The following is a 23647-nucleotide window of genomic DNA, read 5'->3' on the forward strand; positions in this document are numbered from 1 at the left end:
GATCCCATCAGGACCGGGGACCTTGCCTCCCAGGTTTGAGGTATCTGCCGCAGTGACCTCATCTATGCAATATCCATCTGAAATGTAGGTATAGACTGATGGAAAATAAAACTCTTCATGGAAGTAAATGGCGCAATCAAAATTGTGTAGGAGGAAATACAAAGTAAGAACAAGTTACTCGACAACTTCGACAAAAAAACACAAATGAAAAACAAGTATGCAGAGGAAAGTGAAATGACAGATTTGACCTGGCAATGTGAAATATTATGATCTTACAAAATGAAAACGATACATTCATAAGACAAAGAACTTATGAGGAATTGAAAAATTGATGCATGGAACTGGAAAATTGATGCATGGAACTGGAATACCAACGAAGCTTGCAATCCTAAGCAAATGTAAAGTTCTTGGGGTAATGCAGACGGTATTCTTGTTTTGTTCAAAGGACTACTTTCACTGATAGATGGGGAGGGGTCATCAGACTGTAGGAGAATTGTAACAGTTAATTAAAGGAATAAAGTTAGGAAATTGAATTTAACAATTCACACTAACAAAGTTTCAGTCTGTAATCTGTACACTTCCCACATTCATGCCACGAGGAAGAGCTGATGACTAACAAGGGACAAATCATATTTCTATCCTGGAGCATAAGGGGTCAGAACACTTGACAAAAGGCATACGATTAATGTTTTGAAAGACAGAGTGGACCTGGCAATGCTCCAGGAAACTCACCTAGACCCTAAGCACTTAACCCACATTGCTACAAAGTGGGCCTACGAAGTATCCTTTGCCTAGATTAGCTCTTATTCTAGTGGAATGTGTATACTCATCCAAAAATTCTTACACTTTGGATTAAAGAAGAAACACATGGATACAGAAAGTAGATATATAGATAGAAGGTACATATAGTTCCACAAGCACATACTAGGGCAGTTTGTTACACACATAGATATGGTCACTGTCTATTCGGCCCAACTCTGGATACAATTTGCAAGTCAGAGGCTGACATTTTGGGGAATAAATATGAATTTAACTACAAACCCGCAATTAGACACTCTACTAGACCAGAGTCGGCCGTCAAACTCAGGCCAGGAACACTCTGCTGCAGATACTTAATCGCAACTTGAGGATGCCTGGAGAATATGGAATGGGTCAGAGAGAACATCTTCATACTAGTCCATCATCTATAATGCGTAATCACTAACAGATTATTGGCTTGCATCAAAGGACAGTTATATGGATCTGAAAGCCCATCCCGTACACTCCCTGATACTACCTAATTTAACTAACCCACATAAAAGGTCCCAGCCATGACCTAACTGGACACTCCATTCAATATAGAAATCTGCACAGTAATCAAATTCTTTGAACTTAATAGGTGTGCCATATATAGATGTGCCACCCTTTGAGGGGCTTTAAAAGTCTATACAGGAGGAATAACAATATCCAAACAATCAGGTATCATTAAAGACATACTCAGTCTTCTTGAATTACAGGAGTGTCACAAATTAAAAAAAACTGACCCACTATCTAATGTAGCGAAAAGGTGAGAAACTGCTATTTGAAATAAATGTGAAGATCTATGAATTCAGAGATGCAGTTAATTGAGAGATGACATTTAGGGAAAAATGTTCTTACTAGAAAACATGGTGACGGTGAAACAGCAGGGAAAACACTATCTGGCACTATCACAAGGAGGGCAAGTTTCCCAAGACAAGTAAGGATGCAACTAAATGTCAGTCATACAGACTGCAGTATCTATTGAATTTTGATAATAAAATACAGGCTAAATTAATCACTAGCAGATTGATGCCACTGAGTACAAGTATTAAAGCCAAGATCAAGCGATTTCAAAGTTGGTCAACATCAACTAATCTATACACACTATGTGCGGCATTACACCAGCAGCTGACCCCCAAGATCTAAACAGCAGCAGCATTTTTAGATGCTGAAAAAGTATTTGACTCTCCAAAGACTTTTTTTCTGACGAGGCTCTGAAGGTTGGGATTAGGACCTTTTATACTTGAGGTGATATCTCTATTATAGAAACAAACACTGACAAGGGTGCAGATTAATGCATGCACTTACTTTATTGGCAGGAGTATACAGCAGAGATGACCCCTCGGCCCTATGCTCTGGAGGCTTGATGTACCAGATATAGAATTCTACTAGGTCTAAACCAAAGAAACGTGTTTCATCCAACACAGGAAATGCCTCACTCAATTTTGAAGACAAATCAAATTGTAAAAACGTACTCTATAAAGCCAAAGACTACTGAGACTATGGCACCCAAGTACAAAAGTACAGACCGTGGAGTCTGCCTGTTGGGTGTGAAACGAAAGCCAGCCTGTATGTTGGTCTGGACATTATGCATTTGCTAACACTTCTGTAACTACATAACTCAATTTTGAAGCTTATTGAAGAGAAGAACGTATTAGTTCCCTAGAAAAGTAGGTTTACAGCAGTTGGGGAAAACTGTATAAGAACATGACAGATTAATGCTTAATGTGTTCACCTATTTTCTCTTACATCACCAGGGTTACTATGACCCAGGCAAGGTGCCCAGATAAACTTTTCACTAGGATCTTATGGTCTACGTTAATAAAAGACAAGGAACTATACAAATGTTGTTCTGCTGGACTCTTCCCTGTTTGAGGAGGGCTACAAATCATAACTTCCTGCTACGTTTGAGAGGCGAGCCCTTGACATACATTTCAATAAATATATCCACAAGAAGTGGTACAAGTAAATCTATGGAGGATTTATAAAACTCGTTAGGCAATCCAAAACCAGAAAATCAAATGCCAGGAAATCCTTTAGTAAATAAAATGAGTGACAGTGATGCTACTCGTCTGTAATGCAGTGTTTAAAAAAATAAAAAAAAGTAAAAGCTAAAAAACATTTTAAAATGCTGGAAGCAAAAGGAAAAGTATTAAAAGTACCTCAAAAGTTCACACTGAATTCGGTACTTTTAATCTTCATTGTTATGCATAAACATCTGTTATTCAGCACCAAGATATCCTTGGGTGGAAGTGCACTTTACAAATACACGTTATGTTTATGTTATGTTCAAATTTTACACTCAGGCAGCTCGGAACAGAATTAATAAGGACGTGTAAAAGAAAATGATTGCAGATGTCTAATTTGCTTTCCACAGGACTCAGAAATTAAAGAGGATCAAGTAATTTGGTCCGCTTCAGTAGCCCAAGGTGATATTTATGGGCTTTGAGGAGAAGAGACATCTCCTTTTCAGTCATGCTACTTACAGGTTCTACCTGAAGCACCAGCTGTGTAGCAGCTGTCCCCTCCCCATGGTCATAAAAGCCTTTGTGTACCAAGGCATGAGCTTTTGTGCAATATATGGAATGTAGGATATAAGACAAAAGCAACCCTTAAAGTCTGTTCTTTAGTCATATTCTGTCAGAAATGTACTCTCCTTCTCAAATTTAAAAAGTGCCAGTACTCCGTAAAGGACAGTAAAACCCCATTTAAGGTACTGGCATAAAAGAAGAATAAAAAATTGGTTTCCTAAAGGTTCACAGTGGAAGGATAAGACAGCCAGTCAAAACAATGGTAAAGCGGCTATACTCTCGGAGAGGGGCAACCATCAGAGAGTGAACTGCCAGATAAGAAGCAAGCCAATAAGAGTAACAGAAAAGTCAACCAACGGTAAAGCATGGGCTCTAAGCCCACTGTACATTTTTAGTGTGGACTACAAGAGGCTTTAGCCTAAAACGTTCTCCAATTCAATGTACCTATGGGAAAGACAGATTTAATAGTACCTGTGGGAACGACAAATATATTTATTTCATACAACTAGAGGATGTTTATATTTTTCAAACACATTTGAGAAAGACATCTGTTTTTACATCCTGGATTTAAAACATATAGTACAGAATGAAACCGGTAAATACATGCATGAATTCACTTCAAATAATCATCTCGTTTCGCAGGAATCAGCGAGAGAATGACGTGGTTTAAAGAAAAAGGCGAAAGAGTGACAGGGAGACATCAGCCCCAAGAGCAGACATGCAAGTGACGCAACACGGATATCAATAAGATGAAACTACTTATGGTGCCCGCTGTTATTCACTGCATCAAACACAGAGCAACAAGAGGAGACTACTTCAGACAGTTTTAAATGAAAATCACAAACTTTCAAGAGCTAGGCGTTGAACATTTGCAAATCACTCTAACTATAAGGCTCAAGTGGCATAAAAGCCGCAAAACGCTCAGCAACATGCCATACCACAAAACAGTGAATCCTATGCGCAAGCAAGAAGCCTCGAGAATACGCAGTTCAGAAAATCGTCCAAAACCATACAGAACAGATACAACATTAAGTCGATCCCCTTTATCTCTCAAAGTAAAATGGAAGATGATGCATCGAATATATTTAAAAATACTTTAGACAATAAGGTTTTGGCAATATGCATGTCAAGCCACACTAGCAGAGTATAGCTACACTTCATAATGTATGAACGTTGCTGTCAGGCCCTGCGCGATTCTAAGCTGACCTTTCCATGGGCTCAAATCACTGTCATTCAAGCCCCATTCCGAGTTGGGGGTGGGTACGGGTTAGCCCAGGCCCGCCCCCGCGCAGCTGCAGGTGCGAGGAGACTCCAGCCCTGCGCAGTGGTGGGTGTGGAGGGGCAGTCCAGAGTAGGGCAAGACATGGCCCCACCCTCGCGGAGCTGTGGGTGGGGATGAAAGCGTTATCAAGCCCTGTGAAATGAAGAGTGCGGAGGGCAGGATAGTACCTCTCGACAGATGGGCACTTACCGCAGCCGTAGCGGGTCAGGGCCGAGGTGGAATAGTGGAGGGCGGACAGGGCTGGTCCAAGTGTAAGCCGCGGAGGACAGGCTGAGCCCTGTACAGCAAGGAGCAGTTTGCAGAAGCAGCTCAGGCTGGGGCCTGGGCCCGGGGGGAGCCGCGGTGCTCAGGAACAGCAGGAGGGAGGGGCAAGGGGGGTCGCAGGAGATGACGTCCTCGTAACATGGATGCAGGCTGGGTGGCTCTCGGGAGCGGATGGTGCCAAAGAAGCTGCCAAGGGGCGGAGATAGTCAGATTGAGAACGCCGTGGGAACTAGTGTATTTTATTTTCCTGCAACGGTTTGAGTCACGTGGTTGGCCGATTTTTTTGACTGATTAAGCCATGGACCCTTAATTCATGTAAATGGGTATGCAGACTTATTCGGAGGAGCGTAAGGCAGCCCGTCATCTGGCGGAATGTTGGGGTAGTGCAGCAGCTAAATAACTGCGCCTAGGGCATGTGTACTTTCCTGGTCTCGCAGCTAATAAGCTACTAGCAAGCGCCTCGCCGACCTATCGAAAGCCGCGGCACAGGATCCAATGTCACGACCCAATGAATAACGAGGGCGAATTCACCCAGCAAATCACACGGCAAAAAACTTAAAACGAATCCACGGTCGCTACACATTTCACGCAACTGGTGTAATATGCGTCCACCGATCTGATTTGGTTGAAGTACTTATATATTTTTGCCTCATGCTACTAAGCTGCGCGCTGTAAATACGAGAGAGAAGATTGCCTTTTGTACTAGTAAGGAAGAGTAGCGGAATTCCTTCCCAAATAACTGGCTTTAGTGAAGTTCAGTACAGGTTATGATTATTCTCTACAATTCAGGTAATTACCAGAAACTCGCCTAGCCTTGTAACATTTGGTATCAATTGTCTGCTGAGGTCGGAACATGCCTGTCAACTTGGAGGTTCTTGGATGAGGATGCGGTCAGATGTTTAAGAGGTTGGTCTCGTTAAAACGAAAAGAGAAAACCTTTTTGTTGGGCGATGCAGGTTTTCAAAGAAGTTAACACTTTTTAACATTTATGGCGGGAGGCACGATGCTTTTTAGGAGGGTAAATATCGTTTAGAGGAGGGTGAGTTGAAGGGTATGGAAAATTACTGTAAAGAACTTCCCATTTTATTATATTACTGGCACTTTCTCACCAGGTTGTTGTAGTGATCCTGAGCGTATCTTATTGTCGCGTGTAGGTATTACTGATTCCGGTTCTGGATCTGGTCTCCATCCATCTGACAGTTGGTGATCAAATTGTGCTGCTGGATGTGCCTTGGTGGGCTCCATTAGTGATACAAAAATTTGCTTTTTCATTACTGTTGATGAAAAAAGAATATTGTCAGCTCGCACTTTGCCATGCTACAGGTGTGGATCCTCTACGCAGGTCAGCTGTTTTCTTAATGTCCTGCTCAAGGGAAGAAAAGTAATAAGTGCAAGAAAGTGGGGCACTTAATGCAAATTTGCAAGTTTAATAATTCGTTACTGGTAAAGGTCCGTTGTATTCCTATGTAGGGTAATAAAGTCTTATTAGTAGACCACTCCAACCGCTTGGTTATGTTTTCAAACCTAATTTTGGTATCCCACACCATGCGCTCTTAATATATATTGCCTGCCAATACGAACGATATGTGACTCCTACACCTTGTAGCCCTCATTGTTTTATGCAACATTTCTCATACATTGATTTACACACTTTCAAGATTGATTACCTCCGCATAATGGGTGTGTAATTGGGATGAGTAGCTCTATAAAAGAAAAAAAATGAGTGTTATTTAAATCGTTATTAGTGTATTTACTCATCTAGATTGATGTATCTGACATTCTTACTGTACATGTATATGTTTTACATATAGGTGTTGAAGTAAAAAATCCACCTCCAAATCACAGTTTCTCTTAAGTACGTGTGAAGTTATAACAATCTGTGTACCATCTAGGTGTTAGGTTCCAGGTATTCCCAGCCATGAGTATACTCAAACTAACGGCGGGCTGCTGGCCTTCTAAATGAGGCCTTTGTTTTGGGCTCAGGTGGAAACGAAAATAAGAAAGTCCCCTCACCGCCTGCAGGGTGCTATTCTGAACACAAATCTGGCAACGTGTCTGTGCTGCAGAATGTGTCCCAGTGTTGGCAAGTCACACCAGGATCAAGTTCAGCTTATTTCACTGGGATCAACCTGGATCCCCATCACATCATGTATTGATTGGTAAAAATAAATAAATATATATATCACTACTCATGACGAGGCATTGAAGCGATTTATGACAGGAAGAATGCTACTCCTTAACCAAAAGTTAGTAGTTAATCTGGTGTACAGTGGATGTTTCAGAAACCATTTAAAAAATGCTCTATTCAAAAGATCACAAAATACTAGTTACATCACTGATTCATTGAAAAACAGTGGCCCTCCCAATAGCATAACAAGCATTTCCAATGCAATAGGTCTCGCAGCATTAAAGTTTGAGTTACTGGCATTGTAAATGACAATGCTTTGCATTAACTTTCTTTTGTGTGTATTGCAGTGGTGGTGTCCGTGTGTGCATGGCAGTGGTGGTGTCTGTGTGCGCATGGCAGTGGTGGTTTCCTTGTGTGCATGGCAGTGGTGGTTTCCGTGTGTGCATGGCAGTGGTGGTTTCCGTGTGTGCATGGCAGTGGTGGTGTCCGTGTGTGCATGGCAGTGGTGGTGTCCATGTGTGCACGGCAGTGGTGGTGTCCGTGTGTGTATGTTAGTGGTGGTGTCCGTGTGTGCCTTTCAAAAAGAGGTTCATTACTTAGAGGATGGAAGTGGGCTGGCCCTGTTTTATCATAAACTGTGTGCGTGCGCGATGATGACAAGCAGCAATTTGTTCCGTTGTAATTCACAAGGTGGCTGCGGCGGCCGATGAATAAACCCGTCCAAGATTCATTTCCATTGTCACTGTGGCAGATACACAGAGCAGCGCCCTGCGAGATAAAGTGGACGGAGTGACTTATGCAGTAATTAAAGGATAATTGTCATTAACCTCGCAAACAGTAGTTTACCCGTATTGTTTAAAAGGCTCCGGGATGCATAGTGACAAGGTAATCTGTCAAAGCGCTTGGGGAAATATTAATGAGATTTGTGCAGGCCCGGCTAGAAAATATGCAGAAAGCGGCCACATTAAGCTAATTGGTGGATGAATCCGCACTTGTAAAAGTGCTTCTAATGGCGCGTTCGCTGCTCTCCAAATGACTCCGGTTAATGTGGAGAAGTGGCCAGCTCGGAAAGGCAGGACTGCTGGAACACGTGGGGATAAGGCCTGCAGGCACAGTTATCAGTACCTTGCTCACCGCAACACATTTCTTTTTGTCATTAGTATTAGCACTACTGGAACGATTTGCTTGGGGTGTGTTTTTGATCAGCCATGTCTCTGTATTGTAAGGCACAACACGGCCACTGTTCCTCTAAAGCCATTTAGAAGGTCCCTCGACCCTGCTTAATTTCTGTTCATTCATTTTTCTGGAAGAGTGACATTGGCAGTGTTGTGACACTTCCCTACTTCGTATACCTTCTGCAGAGGAGGTTTGCAGGGGGCGGGCGTTTTGCAAGCTGCTTTAAATACATTTCCCGAATGAAGCCTGCCGGGTCCAGCCCTCCTCTGCCTCCGCCTCTCCCGCACTCATTCTCCGACGTCAGCCTCTTTAGCAGCGCAGCGCGCCTCTCTGCAGACTGCCCCTGCATTCCAGAGAGGCGCGCGATGCGATCCGCTCCATGCTGGGGAGAGAAGAAGTGGCCGCGCACAACGTTATCCTATGGGACAACGCGATGCGCGCGGCCTGGTCTTGTCTCCACATTCCAGCTCGTTATGGGCTGAGACGCCGACTATAGTTCTCTGGCGAGAACGCGCTTCGCGCGTTACTAGCCGAGACCTAAAAACTAGTATGAATATTCCTGGTTCAATTGCAGTCCATATTTAAGCAGCATGAACTTGGAGAGACTATGGAATTAACAGGCGCTGATTAGGTTTTAAACAATTATATATAGTTAAATATCATATTCCTCTAATATCCGCTACTCATATGTGACGCTATTAATGGATTAAAGGGCTGTACCCTGGTTTGGTTTTAAAACTTCCATGCTAATGACAAGGCCAGCTCGTCATGCAGTACACTGGAGCTGTGCTTATGACGAGCTGACCTTGTCATGAACAATGGAGATCCTTCATGTTCAGCACCCAGCGGGAATTGCCTTAGCATTGAAGGTGTTAACAGAGCCTGAAATAATGTAAGCAAAGATACAGAAACTCAGTTAATGTTCTTCTCTATTGTTCCACATGTGTAAATATTTTAGTAACAGACTGACATGTTTTTATTGTTGTATGTCCGTCATTGAAATGTTTTTTGTCAATCAAACAATAAAGTAATTCGATAGTATGAATATTGTACGTTTATGGAAACACTTATTGTACGATGGCTTGTTCCCCGTCACTAAAGGCAGAGTAAATAGTTTCCAAGAGAAATTGTCTAGCTTGGGGTAAAACATTGTAATCGAAGATTGAATGCCTGAGGAAAAATAAAAACTTTGAACAAGTTAAAATGTTGGACAATAGCTAACTAAGATCGTGGCTAATGGTCAATAGGACATGCCAAAATAAAGACCCTCTAATCCCGCTAGTACATATTGAAGAGGCGGTAGAGGAAAGGGCTAGGCACATCCAGATTACAGAGAAACTCGAAGATAATGTGGTATCCATAAGAAGGGCAGGATACCTGTGTTGTTGGGAGCGTCCTAAAAGACTACAAGTATAGATTGAATTACAGAAATATCTAGATTTTGTATGTGGTATGTCACTGTTCCTGACAAGTTAGAAAACTAGTCAAAACATTGTACATGGGCACAGTAACCATCCGCCTCAACGTTACAGTATGTTTTAGTCAGCAAAGAAATTAGAGGACAAATAGTGTGTACGTTTTAAATGTCACCTGTAGGACAAATCTGATAGATAATAACGCTAATTGTCAATAGATACACTGTTAGTGTGGTTACCAGGTGAGTAGCAGAGGGCTGAAAGGTAAAAATCCAATTGTGTAAGGTTGGTGTCCAGAACATCAATCAAAGAGCGGATGTGCTAGTTAGTGCACAACAAAGCCTAAAATTGCAAACCGTTTTAAATCGAAAGAAAATCTCCCAAATATCAGTCACAAAAAGAACCCATTGAAAATGCAAGTGGAAAAGAAAAGCCGGTGATGTGTGCTTTTTTTAAGTTGCTAGCCCATAATTATAGTTATCCGTGGCTGGCTTGGACCGATCCCAAATAAACTACAGTCCCATAATAAGTTGAGCAAATTGCTCATGACTAAGTTCAGTGAAAAAGATGTAGTGGTGAGCTAGCACCCAATGATAATTAAAATGTAGTGTCTGGAATCTTAGGATTGGGTATCACAGTCAAGATTTACCCCATGGCGGGGGCAGCTCTGCAGTTGCTGGCTTTATGAGTTCCCTCTGGTAATTAGACTTCAGAGCAATTATACAAAACTTTACATGCTAGCGCTTTCCACACTTGGGTTGTGAAGTTGGATTGACTCCTGGTCTTTCTGGCAATGGGGAGGGACTGGTACACAGCTTTAGAGGTGCAGGTTGTGCCTGCAATTGTGCAGGTTCACCAGCTAAATAATGACGGTTGACACTGAAATGAAGTCATTTGTAGAGCGCACACATACTCCACGGAGTGTGCCGGCACTAGAGAGAAAGGTCAAATGCAGACTAAAAGAATGAATGTTTACGTCTCTTGCTGGAAAAGCCAGGTTTCTAGCCTCTTCCTGCAAACCGAAAGTTCAGGGATAACGCACAGTTCCAGAGGGGGTTTGTTCTAGGCAATTGCTCCAAGATAAGAAAAGGATCTTCCACCAATTCTGGCCCTGCGAATTTTAGGGATGCTGGCTAAATGGCCATATGTTGACTGTAAAACCCTTGAGGGGCATACGCACAAATCCTCCTCCTAAGGTACACTGCTCCCGTCCCTTGGTTTTACCATCCAGATACCACCTATGCATGTGTCTTGGGACATCCATTTTTCAGACCACGGAAGTTCTCTGGGCAGGTCCAACCTTCGCTCCTGAGTGGACAACACTAGGACTATCTGTAAGTGCCATTTTAATAATCTTCTAAGTGGCCTTTTTTATTTCTCTGACTTCTTCTACCTTTTCTTAAAAATACCCGTCGGCAAACGAGTGAACCAGGTTGTTTTTGCTATGTGTCCAGTAAAACTCTTTACAATGGGGGAGCGCACCACCAACGTAATCCATCATGCACCACCACAGCCCATACCCCCTCCCCTTCCACAGACATCCACTGATAGGATGCTCCAGAGGGCCATTGGGGTGGTGGCTACGTAGATAGAACTTACAGAACGTCGGCTGTCACTAACCCCTGACCTTCGACAAGTCTGTTCTGACACGGTCTCGCCCACCAGCTGTAGTGCTCAGGAAAGCTCTCTGGTGTTGTCACCACAAGCTCCCGATGCGGGCACAGGTACAATACCTAAAGTAATTACACGGAGGAGGGGTGACAACAAGGGCGCAGTCAAGACCAGCAAAATCAAACAGCTCCCAAAGGTAGGGGGTCAAGCGTAAAAAGTCTAACAACGGAACACCGGTTAATATGGGAACTGTGATTGACCAGGTCCCGATTGAAGTGCTCAACTCGCAATCTGACATGTCACTCCCAGCCTGGGTGGCTCCCCTAATGGAAGTTCTGCAAGGTCAAATTAGAGACATTGTGAGAGAGGAACTTGTCCCAGTGCTTGCTCGAATTGATAAACTGTCCAACACATGTACCACTAATGAAGGAAAATCTCTTACAAATACTTTACTGGCCAGAGAGAGCAGAACTGATGCTGTTGGCCCCACAACCTCTGGCATCATTGAGACCTTGGAAAGGACAAATGCATCTTGTGTGGTGACTTTTGCCACCCCGGCCTGGCTATCAATACCCCAGCTGCTGGTCCTAAGTTAGGAGAAAGGGCACCATTAACCGAGGGCTCTTTGAAAAGCAGTTTAGCCAAGGAGGGGCCCCGGAGTCTGGGGGATGGGGCTAGGGTTGACATGCCAATAATCAATCAATCAATCAAGGCATTTGTGTAGCGCGCTACTCACCCGGGAGGGTCTCAAGGTGCTGGGGGGAATAATTAATCTTCTATCCTCAATCCCATGTTATTGTCCTTGCAGGAGTCCCGGATGTAAAGGAGGGTCAGAAGGAAACCCAGTTTGAGCTTAAAAACAAACGTCTTCACTGGCTTGTCAGACAATGCCAATATGCCTATTCAAATGGCAATTAAATTGACTCGCAGGGTAGGATGGGTGGGCAACAGGCCTAAAGACCTTCATGGGAATTGTGTTATAATCAATTTTAGAAACCCACGTTCTGTACAACATCTACTACATTTGAACCAATTTCCCCAAGTACCAGGACCCACAGTTGGACTTCTTCCGCTCGCATAGTTCTACACCTCGAATTTTATGACCCAAACTAGGGCTGACACCAGACACTTACAGAACGACTGGTACCAGAATCAATTAACATTGGGACAGGGACCTCTTCAACTGAGACCACACACTTTTAACCTGCCCTTGGCAAACAGATATGGGGTTCTGGAAGAAGTCAATTGACTTGGGGCTGGGAGGGTTCCTTGGATGGTAGGAGTGAGGGAGCTCCCAGTGAAAGGGTCCGTGGATGCTAAAATGATAGTACCCAGGCTCACTAATCAGGATCTTAATATTAACCCTGTGAATGTCTATCCCGCCGCTGTTGTTCATTCTAAACAGTTAAGTGGAATATCAGTAACCTCTAGCCCCAAGCATACCACACAGGCCCTGGACAAAGCTTCCTTTACCCCTACATTTTCATATGTCCCTGCTCACCCTCCTGGTACTTTTAGAAACTCTTGGCAATCCAGCAACAGGAGGGGGGGGGGGCGTGAGGGGGGGCGCAGTGCCCCTCCCTAAGTGGGGGGTCGGAGCTCTCAGTTTCAGGACAATCTAGTCTGCAGACTCTGCCGAGTGGGTTCCCTCGGCATGGGTCGATACATGTTGGGCCGCCCATGCTCGAAGAATATCTCCCCACGTTCCCGCATACGGTTGACGCCGTTTGATAATCCTGTCTTCAGCAATCGGGGCCCTTTCCTCTGCTCTAGCCCATCATGAGACATCCACCTCCATTAAGGTCACCATTGGTGGGTGTGCAGACTTCCAACCAAGCGCTATCCATCTTTTAGCCAAGAGAAAGGCCAGGTCAATAAACCTATGTCTAAGCTTACAGGATTTAGGTTCTGGAAAAAGGCCCAACAGGCATACCTCGGGAGCAAACAACAGCGTAAGGGACATCACCTTATTAACTGTTTCAACGATTCCAACCCAATAAGCAGAGATCCGCGGGCAGGACCAAATCATGTGGTCGAAGTCCGCATCTGCAGGCACCCAGCGCAGGACACATCCACTCTATTATAGACCACATTCAGTCTGTGCGGGGTAAGATATGTTCGATGGAGTATATTAAATTGAAGGACTTTAAAGACCGTATTCCTCAAGACTTTCTTGTGGCCTTTTGTGTTTGACAGACTTCTGTTGAAGGTCCCCTTCCATCGCTCTCGTAGGCTTGATAAAGGACCCAGGCTCAACTCCAATATTGCAAGATAGAGCCAGAGCACCAAGTGCCCCGCCGAACCTAAGGTCACCACCGCATTCAAAGCCGGGTGGGTCTCACGTTCTTCCGTGCCATCCCCCCACAGTTCTCGCATTGCTCCTCTTATTTTGTTGTAATTTAAGAATTGCCCTGTTGGCAGTTCGTGATATTCTAAAAAATCATCCAGAGGGAGCAGTTCCCCATCTCTGCAGCAATCTCCAATTGTCAGTACACCAGCTTCCTCCCAACCTGCCAGTTGGCGCCGTGATAGAGGGGGGCCCATCCCTGTCTGAGGGATACATACAAGCGGGAGACTAGGAGTGTATAGCAATCTACGTCTAGAACGTGTCGTGCACCTATCCCAACATCGCACCACCATGGAAAGCAACATGCCCATGTGTTGAAGTTTCCGGCGCCTGCTGACAAGCCTGGGAAAGAGCTTAGTCTGTACAGCACCCACGGGAAGCGGCAGTGTGACCAGTTCTCTGCCATCTAGCCATCTGGCTAGCCACTCCAATTGTCCTGCAAGGGGGGCCCCCAGACCTCCATCTATAAGCGGGAGCCGCAAAGTCTGCAAGAATACCCTCGAGTCCGTCCAGTAGTTTAAACCATGATCGCGGTATCAGCACTGGGAGGTTGACAAAATATAATAGGCGGGGCAGGACCACCATTTTAGATAGTGCCACTCTCGCCATAATTGGCAACTTAAGAGTGCGCCAGAAGGCCACGTGCCCCTGAAGCGCCTGCAGGGCGCCCCCGAGATTCCCTTCAAATAAATCGGCCTGTGTACGATAGACCTGTATTCCCAAATATTTAAACAATACCGGCGCCAATTCTATAGTGGTCGGCAAGGACAAGGGTTTGTCCATGGTGGGGTGCAGCAGGAACACAAAGGTTTTCTTTCCATTGACTCGCAGGCCCAAATAAGTGGCAAATTCGTCTAGGATGGTTAAGATAGGGCTGACCCCCTGCGTGCCATCTCAAAGATAAATCAAAATATCATCCACATGCAGCGAGATAATGTGATGGGCCCCATTCGGGGATATCCACAGAGCTGCTTCCTCCCTCTGGATCCTCGCCGCCAGGGGCTCCATTGCCAGAGCAAAGAGCAATGGGGACAGGGGACATCCCTGCCTGGTCCCTCTATAAATAGGGTAGGAAGTCGATACCGTCATTCCTGTGCGCACTCTGGCAGAGGGCTCCCCATAAAGGAGGCGGACCCACTGCAGCCAATTCTCTCCCAATTACATCCCACCCATGACCGCCCATAGAAAGTCCCAGCGGAGGGTGTCAAACACTTTTTCGAAGTCAATTGCCGCCACCACTGCCTCTTGCAGGTTTGAGTGAAACATGACATGGTACAACCTCCTGAGGTTATTGGACGTTGAGCAGTAGAGAATAAAACCATTTTGCTCTACGTGGACAAGGCGGCGCATGTTGGGGAGGCGTCTCGGGCCAGAACCTTGCTCAATATTTTAAAATCCATGTTTAACATGGAGAGAGGGCGAAACTTAGTTAAGGGAGCGTGCACTGCCTTAGTCTTGGGCAAGGTAATAACTAACGCCTCATGTAGCGTGGGTGGTAACTGCTCAGTCTGGAAGGCAGAGGCATAGACTCGTTCAAGCTGCGGGACCAGTATGTCTACATAGGTGCTGTAGAATTCGGCAGGCCGTCTGGCCCCGGCGTCTTCTCCGGGGTTTTGTGAATACTTTTGATATATGCATGTTCCAGGAATCCTGGGCAAGGGAGGAAGCTACACGTTTGGGGTTTGCTTCGTTTGGAATACCAGCTGTATCCAGGGGATGGGGCAGACCCTCTGGAGGGCTATGTACGTGGGTAGGCTCCCATCTAGGTTGCACGGCTACCCCAGTGGTGTACTGTTTACCCGATATACTGTGCATCATGCTGACCTTTATATTGGATTTTAAAATAGCTTTAATCAACGTCTACTCGTAGCGGGTGAGGATCGGCCTAGAATCCCCGACCCTAGATCAACTTGATGTTCTCATTTCTTGTTTTTCTAACAACGCTATGGTGGTTATGGGGGGTGACCTCAACTGCCAATTCGAACCTATGAAAGATCTCAATGGCACTCCTGTTACAGAGGAGGATGAGTTGGGGGCCATCCCTGAGTCCAGTACTTCTCCGATTAGGGCCTGGACACTGTTGGCTCTCTAAATTAAAACACTTACTTTAAAGTACTCCCTGCAAGCCTGCAATAGCCAAACCAGTTCCGATTCTCCTGGGATGCACACCTATAATAGAGTTGGCCACTCTTCTTTTATAGATACATCCTAGTAGAAACCAGGATGTGGGGCAGGGTTATGGACTTCGCTGTCAAGCTATGTCATGATAGCGACCACAACGCTTTAATACTCGAACTGTCTTTGCCAACCATCGAGGGAACCCCAGACCTAGCTTCAACAATTGACAACAAACACTCACAAATGACAGGCGAAAAGTCATGTGGGCATGGTTGAGGAAAATCACCCAAAAATATGGCCCTTCTATTTGAAGCTATCATACCTAATCTTGAGGTTTTGGCAGAGCTTGTAAAGTCAGCAGGTATCGCTGCACCCCTTGCAGATATTGTTAAGATCAAAGAGTGCATAAATGCTAAGTTGGTGGATGTGTTTTGGCCAGTGTGTACCCTGGGACGTGGGATGAAGCTGAAGCCGACATGGTTCAATGGTAGCTGTCGGGTGGCAAAGAAAGCCCTGATTGAGGCCATAAAATGTAAGTGTTACTACAAAGTAAAAACAGCAAGGACCTCTTACAAATCCACCATCGCACTGGCAAAAACGGCATGGGAAATGGATCAATGGGAAAGTCCGAAATTGGCCCTTGTGACAAAAGACTTGAAAACATTTTGGAACATTGTATCCACAGGTAGTAGCAAAGGGAAGGCGGCTCTTGAGCCAAACATAGCGTCTGATCGCTGGGAAGAGCACTTTCTGGCCTTTTACGCTTTACATGAGGTCGAGGCTAGTAGCCAGACCCTAGCTACCTTGCCACCCTTGAATTCTAATACAGTTGCCTCGGAGATTACCCTGGCAGAAGTTACCAAAGCCCTAAGTAGAATAGTTGCAGGCAAAGCAGCTGGCTGGGACAAGATACCAGGGGATCTTTTCCGGGCCGAACCCAATAGCTTGGGCCCCTATCTACGGGTGGTCTATGATGCCATCTTGCTAGGGATGGCACTCCCTGCTACTTAGGCAAGAGCTGAGATCCTCCCGGAGCATAAAAATGGATCTCCTCTATTACCCACGAATTACAGACCGATCAGTCTGATCGACGTATCACAAAGTTTTTGCTAGGATCCTACTAGATCACCTGCAATCCTGGTTGGAGGAACACAAGATCATGAGTCCCTTGCAAGCTGGGTTTAGAGAAAAAACATCAACTGTAGTTCAGATCTTTAGGCTCCAACTTCTCTAATGGAAATCAGTGTATTTAGAAGACGGTAGCTTGTATCTGCTCTTTGTATACCTCCAAAAGTGCTTTAGACCTGGTTTTCAGATATGCTCTTGGGAAGGTGTTGAGCGAACTAGGAGTACCCCATTATCTTTTGAACATATTGAGAAGGCTACATACTGGCAACTATGCCCAAATTAGGTATGGGAAGAAGGGGGAACTTACGTAGCCCATTTCCATCAACAGGGGAGTTAGACAGGGCTGTGTGCACGCCCCTACCTTATTCTGTATCTACATCAATAGACTGGTAAGTGCGTTGAGCGAACTGAAGGACATAGATGCTCCCACGTTAGCACACCAGCCAATTCCGGTAATGATGTTCCCCCATGGGAATTTAGAGAATACTTGATGGGTTCTATTAGTTATGTAGGCATAGGGGGCTGGAGATTAACATACAAAAGACAAAATATATGTTCTTCAACCCTGGTAGATCAACCCGGACCAATCCGCACATGAATGGTATTCCCCTGAGCGGGTATCCCTCTTTGACTACTTGGGCCTTACTTTAACTGAAAATATGGCCTGGGGGCCCCAAGCGGACAAGTCAAGCCTTAAATTGTCGCAGACTGCTGGTGGCCTGGCCAAGTTTTATAGAGACTCTATTCATAAGCCTGTAAGCCCAGTTATAGAGAGCTAAAAAAATCAACTCGGGAGTGCTGCCTTGTACGTGGCCGAACTCTGAGGGCACTGTCACCCCAGGTCTATTATCAAAATAGAGAACAATTTTCTCAGGCAGTTATTCGGCCTACCGGTGAGCTCCCCACTAGTCCCACTGCATTTGGATCTAGGGTTGAGACCCATTGTAGATGAAATTGGTTGCAGACCCCTACTATTTTGGTGGCGCTTATGGGCGAAACTCGAACTGGCAGAGTACAGGTCTGGGCTCCTAGGACTTCTGAGACTCCCTGGCATAGGTAATCTGGCTTGGTTTGCACACATCAGGGAAGGTCTTCGTATCATTGGTAGAGACCACTTATGGTACAACCTGGAGTCAGCCCGTGTGGCAATTACACGCAAGCAGCTAGTTAGCAGCTATAGTGGGGGCAAATTTGCCAAACTCCATGAAAACTCCACCACTGGATCCCTTACAGTTAATTTCCTGGCAGTAAAGGACATGTATAATATAGAGCCATGCCTAGATGAAATACGACCGGCACTAGCCAGGAAACTGTATCTACATTCACTAATAAATGGTCCAGGAGTGCCTTTCTGTGGTGTCCAGCTTGTAGTTCGGGAGAGGAGACTGAACTCCATCTATTCTTCTTTTGCCTGGGATACCACATAATCAGACACAGATGTCTGATCCAATTGTGTAGAAATCTCGTTACTCGTAACTGCAAAGAAGCATTCTGGCTCCTAAAATACAATACCTAACTCCAAATTGTTTATGCTGTATCCCGTTTTTTAAGCTGTATGTGGTGGGCATGGATAACATTTCTTAAAGACTAATCATGGACCCTTTAGTGACTGACTTTCTTACTGTTTTAACCTAAATGGTATTTTTATCTAAAACTGTTTTTATCATGAGTTTTAGCCTTTTTATCTGTTTTATACAGTCTGTATATATCTGTGTACGTTCTTTTATGGTCCACCAACCAAAGTAAATAATAAAGAAAGTATTCATATTAACGTGCACACAACATAACAAATAGCCCTGCTGAAAGCAAGAAAGGTGTTAGTAGGGGAGAGGTTTTGACATTTCAATGTTTGTGTTTTTTTTAGTTAATATGAAGTGGGCTGATCTGGTTTGAAGAAATGTTTGCTTGCCTTTTATATCGTTGTAAACCTCACTTGTTGCTTGTTACCTCTTCTTGTTTCTATTTTGTTCTCCCCTGCTTTTGTTTAGGTCGAGCATTCGAGACCTCTTGTATATACGTGTGTATGTACTTTTGGGCTCTGGAGATCAGCACTAGGACTTGTCTGCTTCCGCTTAGGGACTTTTTTTTTTGTTCAACTGCCTCTATTTTAACTGTCTTTATAGACAACGACCAGTAGAGGTCAATAAAACACCAGAATTGCTTTCTGCTGAGGAACTTCCTTTTTTTGTTTTTTTCTGGCAACTGGCTCTTTTTAACTTTCATGATAGAAAATGACCAGCAGAGGTTCGTAAAATACCAGAAACACTTTAGCATTCTCTAGATTTCCAGTCCATAGAAATTGTCTTCCACGAGCACACGTAGGCAATAATATTTTTTTCAATTCTTGTATTTTCAGTGATATGACCACCGAAGGCCCTGATTTTACATTAAAAACAGCGCAATGGACTATACCCTTTTCAGGATGAAAGGCAATATTTCTCTCCATGTGTTCCCATACCTGGCATGTCACACAGTTTGGTGCTTACTTTTCCTCCATGTTAAAGAACAGTAGATGTTTCAGCGCGCAGGCTAATGTGCTGCATAGCTAAATACATATAAAGTCCCAAATGCGAGACAGATTGCATTGTTTTGTACTAGCTGTGTCACTCGCATATTTAGTAACCTGTTTCTAAGTGTTACCATTCTCGTTGCCTACTTGGTCTAATTCTAATGATGTTGGTCTGTCAGTGTGTTCAGTGTTTTTGGGTGGTTGTATTTTTGTGTAGTCAAATTTCTTTATGAAAATGTAGACTCGACCCATATAAAAGTCTAAGTGATCTCTTCAGAATATTTTATTCTTTCCAAGTTTTGTGAACAGAGGCTCGTATACTCTGATTTTACTCTCCTATACAAACTAGTTGTATTTGCCAATTGCTGATCCTTTTCTTTCTGCCAAGAACGTCCTAAGATCATTTATTAAAAGTGAGTATTGTTGTCAGTCACAAGGTAGGAAATTCTGTGATGGACATGGGTTAGTGAAATCTATCTTGTCAGTAGAATACCATGGCAGAATCTAATAAACACGAATGGATTCAAAAGTATAGTTAAAAGGAAAATACCCTTTTGGCGTTTAAGAGAATGGAGTGCAGTTAAGTGCTGAAGCAGAAGGAACATGTCAAGTTGGTGACTGGGTGGTCTCACTATGTCTGTGCGTCAGCTAGTTTTATGGTAAACATCTATGAATAGTCTAGCAGTGATATTCTCTTCATATAACTAATGTAGGATATTCAATATCATTATTGCTATAAAGCTCAATCCTAAAGCCATGCACCCTTGTCGACTTCCCTTTTCTGCACCTGTTTTATATTATTAATTATATCTTATTTACAAATTGGGCCTGCAAGAATCCTAGCCTTCTCCAGATTACATTTCTTGTACAGGCACTCATGAAATTAGCTTTTCATAATAATGAGTATTAATTTGCATTATTTTTCCTAAATAATAAATGCTAAAAAAAAAATATATATATATTTTTAGGACTTTCAGGCCAAATGATTAGACATCTAAAACTTAGACCTCTTGGTATGTTCACCAGATTCCCGGGTAGATTGTTCTCTCACTCAAATTGGCCCCTGGCCGTTACCCACCTACAGCAACACAAAAAAATGATGGGCGGAATGTTGAACATTGTCAAACATTCACCCCTGGTACAGAGATCTGGCCCTAAAAGCATCGTTTTGTGTTAATCATGCCATTACAGTTTGGACCCAGCCATATGCAAATCAGTCTTGACCCTGCTCCCCATGGGAACAGTCCAGACCGAGCTGCCTGCCCATACGTGTGTCCCTTGCTCGCTGTGCCACTGGATTCAATCTGGTCTGGCTGATGAGGGGAGATACTCCGAGACCTGGCCTCGCAGTTCGGGCTGGGCTGTTCCCATGGAGAGCAGGGCCATGACTTATTTGTATATGGCTGGGTCCAAACTGAGGTGGCATGGGGAGCAAAAGAACAATGGATTTAACCCACATCTCTTGATCGGGGGAGAGTGTCTGAAAAGTTTCAGCGCTCTGTCCATCCTCCTGTTGTGTTAGCTATGTTTGCCCTAAGTGGCCATGGGTATGTGCAGACGTGGGTCCCTTGCCCGCTGTGACACTGGATTCAAGCTAGCCTGGCTGATACGAGGTGATAACCCGAAACTGGTCCCAAGGTGCTTGTTTTCGGCCTGGCAGTTCGGGCTGGACTATTTCATGGAGAGCAGGTTCAAACCGGCTTCTGGTCATCACATTTAATCCCCCTGTTCAACCATACGATGGAAACTCTCATCATTTCAGAATCTTGGCGAGGCAGCACATTTCAGCCAATTTTCAAATCGGGAGCGTTCAAACCCCAACAACTACAGACTAATTGCTTTCATAGATGTGGAAGCTAAGATAAATGCTTTGAATTTGCTGTCAGAATTAGAGGCCTGAGCGACTAGTACTAACTTAGTCTCCAAACCAACACCGGCTTTAGAGCAGTAATGAGTACTCCAACATATCAGCAGTTACTCTTTTGGCAGAGTAAGCAAGCCTTAAATCTAGCAAACTTTATGCTTGCTTCATTGACCTAAAAAGAGCTTTCAATACAGTTCCAAGGGCCTGGTTGTGGAAAAAGATGACACAATAGCGAAATTGTTGGAGGCAATTATAAATCGGTACTCAAACACATGGGTGCAAATTAAGCTAGGAGACCAACAACAAGTCCACCAACAATGGATTAAGGCAGAGGTGCATCCTTGCACACTGACTGTTTAACATCAACACAGACGATCTAGATAAACACCTATGCCAAGTGCAGGGAGACCCCCCCACCACCATATTGACCAGCGAACTAATTATAAGCCTGCAATACGCCAATGATCTAGTTCCGCTTAGTAAAACTCCTTTAGGGTTGCAGTAGTTGATTGCCCAATTACTAGATGAGAACTCAAATTTGGGCTTGGATGTCAGTTATAACAAAACAAAGGTCCAATGTTTTTCCAGTGAATACAACAAGAGGCAACCCAGATTTACTTGGTGGGCAAATGTCAATATCATGGAACTGTGCCATCGAGGCAAGCAACTGCAAATAAGCTGTCTTTTGTATTTAAAACATTTCACCAAAAGTTAAGAAATTACTCTACAAACTATCTTTTGCAGATCAATATGGCTCAAAATTACTCAAAAACAGACGCCGCAAGTTTGAACACCTTACAATCAAGTCTTTTAAAAAATTGTTTAGGATCCCACGCCACAATTCGCAAGCCCACATCAGGCTGGAGTTCGAGCTGCAAAGTCAGGTCTCGGTCAGGCAAGGCGTCCTAATAAAATATTACTGGAGAATGAGGGCAGCAAACGATGACTCCTTGGCCCATCAGTGCTGGCTTGAAACAGAAAAACAGGCTGGTGCTAAGAAATCCGTGAGCTTTTGGGAGGGACCATGGTCCAACTAGCACGCAAAGCCGTGAATTTTCTAACTTTAGCATCCACGGGGTTGGAAAAATCGAGTGGGCTCCCGTGAGCCCTGGTCTGGCAGTGTTTAGAATCTAGGTGATCTCCATCACACCCAAGGTCTTGGGTTTTATAGTATCTCGCCCCCATCATTTAATTTTAGCATGTCAGCCCTTGTGGGTTAGACATTTCAAGAAAGATAACAACAAATTGTGGTATGTTTCATACGTTTTGAACACACTTTTAATTAGTATGTATATTATTGTGGTAAACTCTCTTAATATTGTGTATTTTGCGCTGGGATATTTAGCACCTGCACTTTTCTGCACCATAAGCAACAGTGGACAATTTATTGGATTGCTAATAAGTTTTTAATGTAATTTCAATAGGAACGAATGATGGATATATAATGGTTTTTATGGTCTCCTAGTATTTTGGGAGCTCAGATTTTAAGATGTTTTAACTTAATCTAAGTTCTGGCCAAATTCACTTTGCATCGAAATATTTTACTTTTATGGCTAAACTTTAGCTGAATAAAGTTCTTATCACTACTAAAAAAGACTTGTTTACATATTGCTGGGTCCCAACTGAGGTGGCATGGGGAGCAAAAGAACAATGGATTTAACCCACATCTCTTGATCGGGGGGGGAGTGTCTGAAAAGTTTCAGCGCTCTGTCCATCCTCCTGTTGTGTTTCCTATGTTTGCCCTAAGTGGCCATGGGTATGTGCAGACATGGGTCCCTTGCCCGCTGTGACACTGGATTCAAGCTAGCCTGGCTGATATGAGGTGATAACCCGAAACTGGCCCCAAGATGCTTGTTTTCGGCCTGGCAGTTCGAGCTGGACTATTCCATGGAGAGCAGGTTCAAACCTGCTTCTGGTCATCACATTTAATCCCCCTGTTCAACCATACGATGGAAACTCCCATCATTCCAGAATCTTGGCGAGGCAGCACATTTCACCAATTTCCAAATCAGGGGAGCGTTCAAACCCCAACTGTAGGAAGGTGGATACCTGACTATGGTTACCCCAGATTTTTTGCCTTGTGTTTAGCTGGTTTTCGACTTAGTTGGCCTGAGATCCTGCTAATCAGGACCCCAGGCTATCTGCTCTCTCTTTAAATGGACTCCATGTACTATAGGTACATAACCAATTTGGAACTGGACACCTTATCAGCCCCTGTACAGTGCACTATAGGTGCCCAGGGCATAGGTGCATCCAAGGCCTACCAGGGGCTGCAGCATATCTTTTGCCACCCCTGGCTGGTACTTAAATCGACACAACTGGCTGTTCCCACAGCTGGGGCAAGGTGGTGTACTCACCCCTTGCTTAGATATAGTATACCTATGTCTAAACCTATATCTGGACACATCTATACCTATAAGTCACTCCTATGGCAGGCCTTTACAGTCCTTGAGGCAGAGTGCTTGGTTTTATGTGAGATGGTGCTCTAGCATGA

At 44.2% G+C, this 23647-nt stretch overlaps 2 protein-coding genes across 7 annotated transcripts in view; one reads left to right on the forward strand and one right to left on the reverse strand.

Moving 5' to 3' along the window:
* Positions 1 to 4957, reverse strand: part of MBD5 (methyl-CpG binding domain protein 5) — a 501160-nt gene extending 496203 nt beyond the window's left edge. For both annotated transcript variants that reach the window (XM_078681764.1, XM_078681763.1), the window contains exon 1: positions 4783 to 4957. The gene's annotated coding sequence lies outside the window, so the exon portion shown is untranslated. The remainder of the gene's footprint in view (positions 1 to 4782) is intronic.
* Positions 4958 to 5484: 527 nt separating this feature from the next.
* ORC4 (origin recognition complex subunit 4) overlaps positions 5485 to 23647 on the forward strand; it is a 249980-nt gene continuing 231817 nt past the window's right edge. For 2 of the 5 annotated variants that reach the window (XM_078681765.1, XM_078681769.1), the window contains exon 1: positions 5485 to 5646. The gene's annotated coding sequence lies outside the window, so the exon portion shown is untranslated. Of the gene's footprint in view, positions 5764 to 23647 lie in introns of all 5 variants that reach the window. The other 3 variants (XM_078681768.1, XM_078681767.1, XM_078681770.1) reach the window with 3 other exon arrangements.

The sequence above is a fragment of the Lissotriton helveticus genome, chromosome 3_1 (genome assembly GCF_964261635.1).
Source record: "Lissotriton helveticus chromosome 3_1, aLisHel1.1, whole genome shotgun sequence".
NCBI lineage: Eukaryota > Metazoa > Chordata > Amphibia > Caudata > Salamandridae > Lissotriton > Lissotriton helveticus.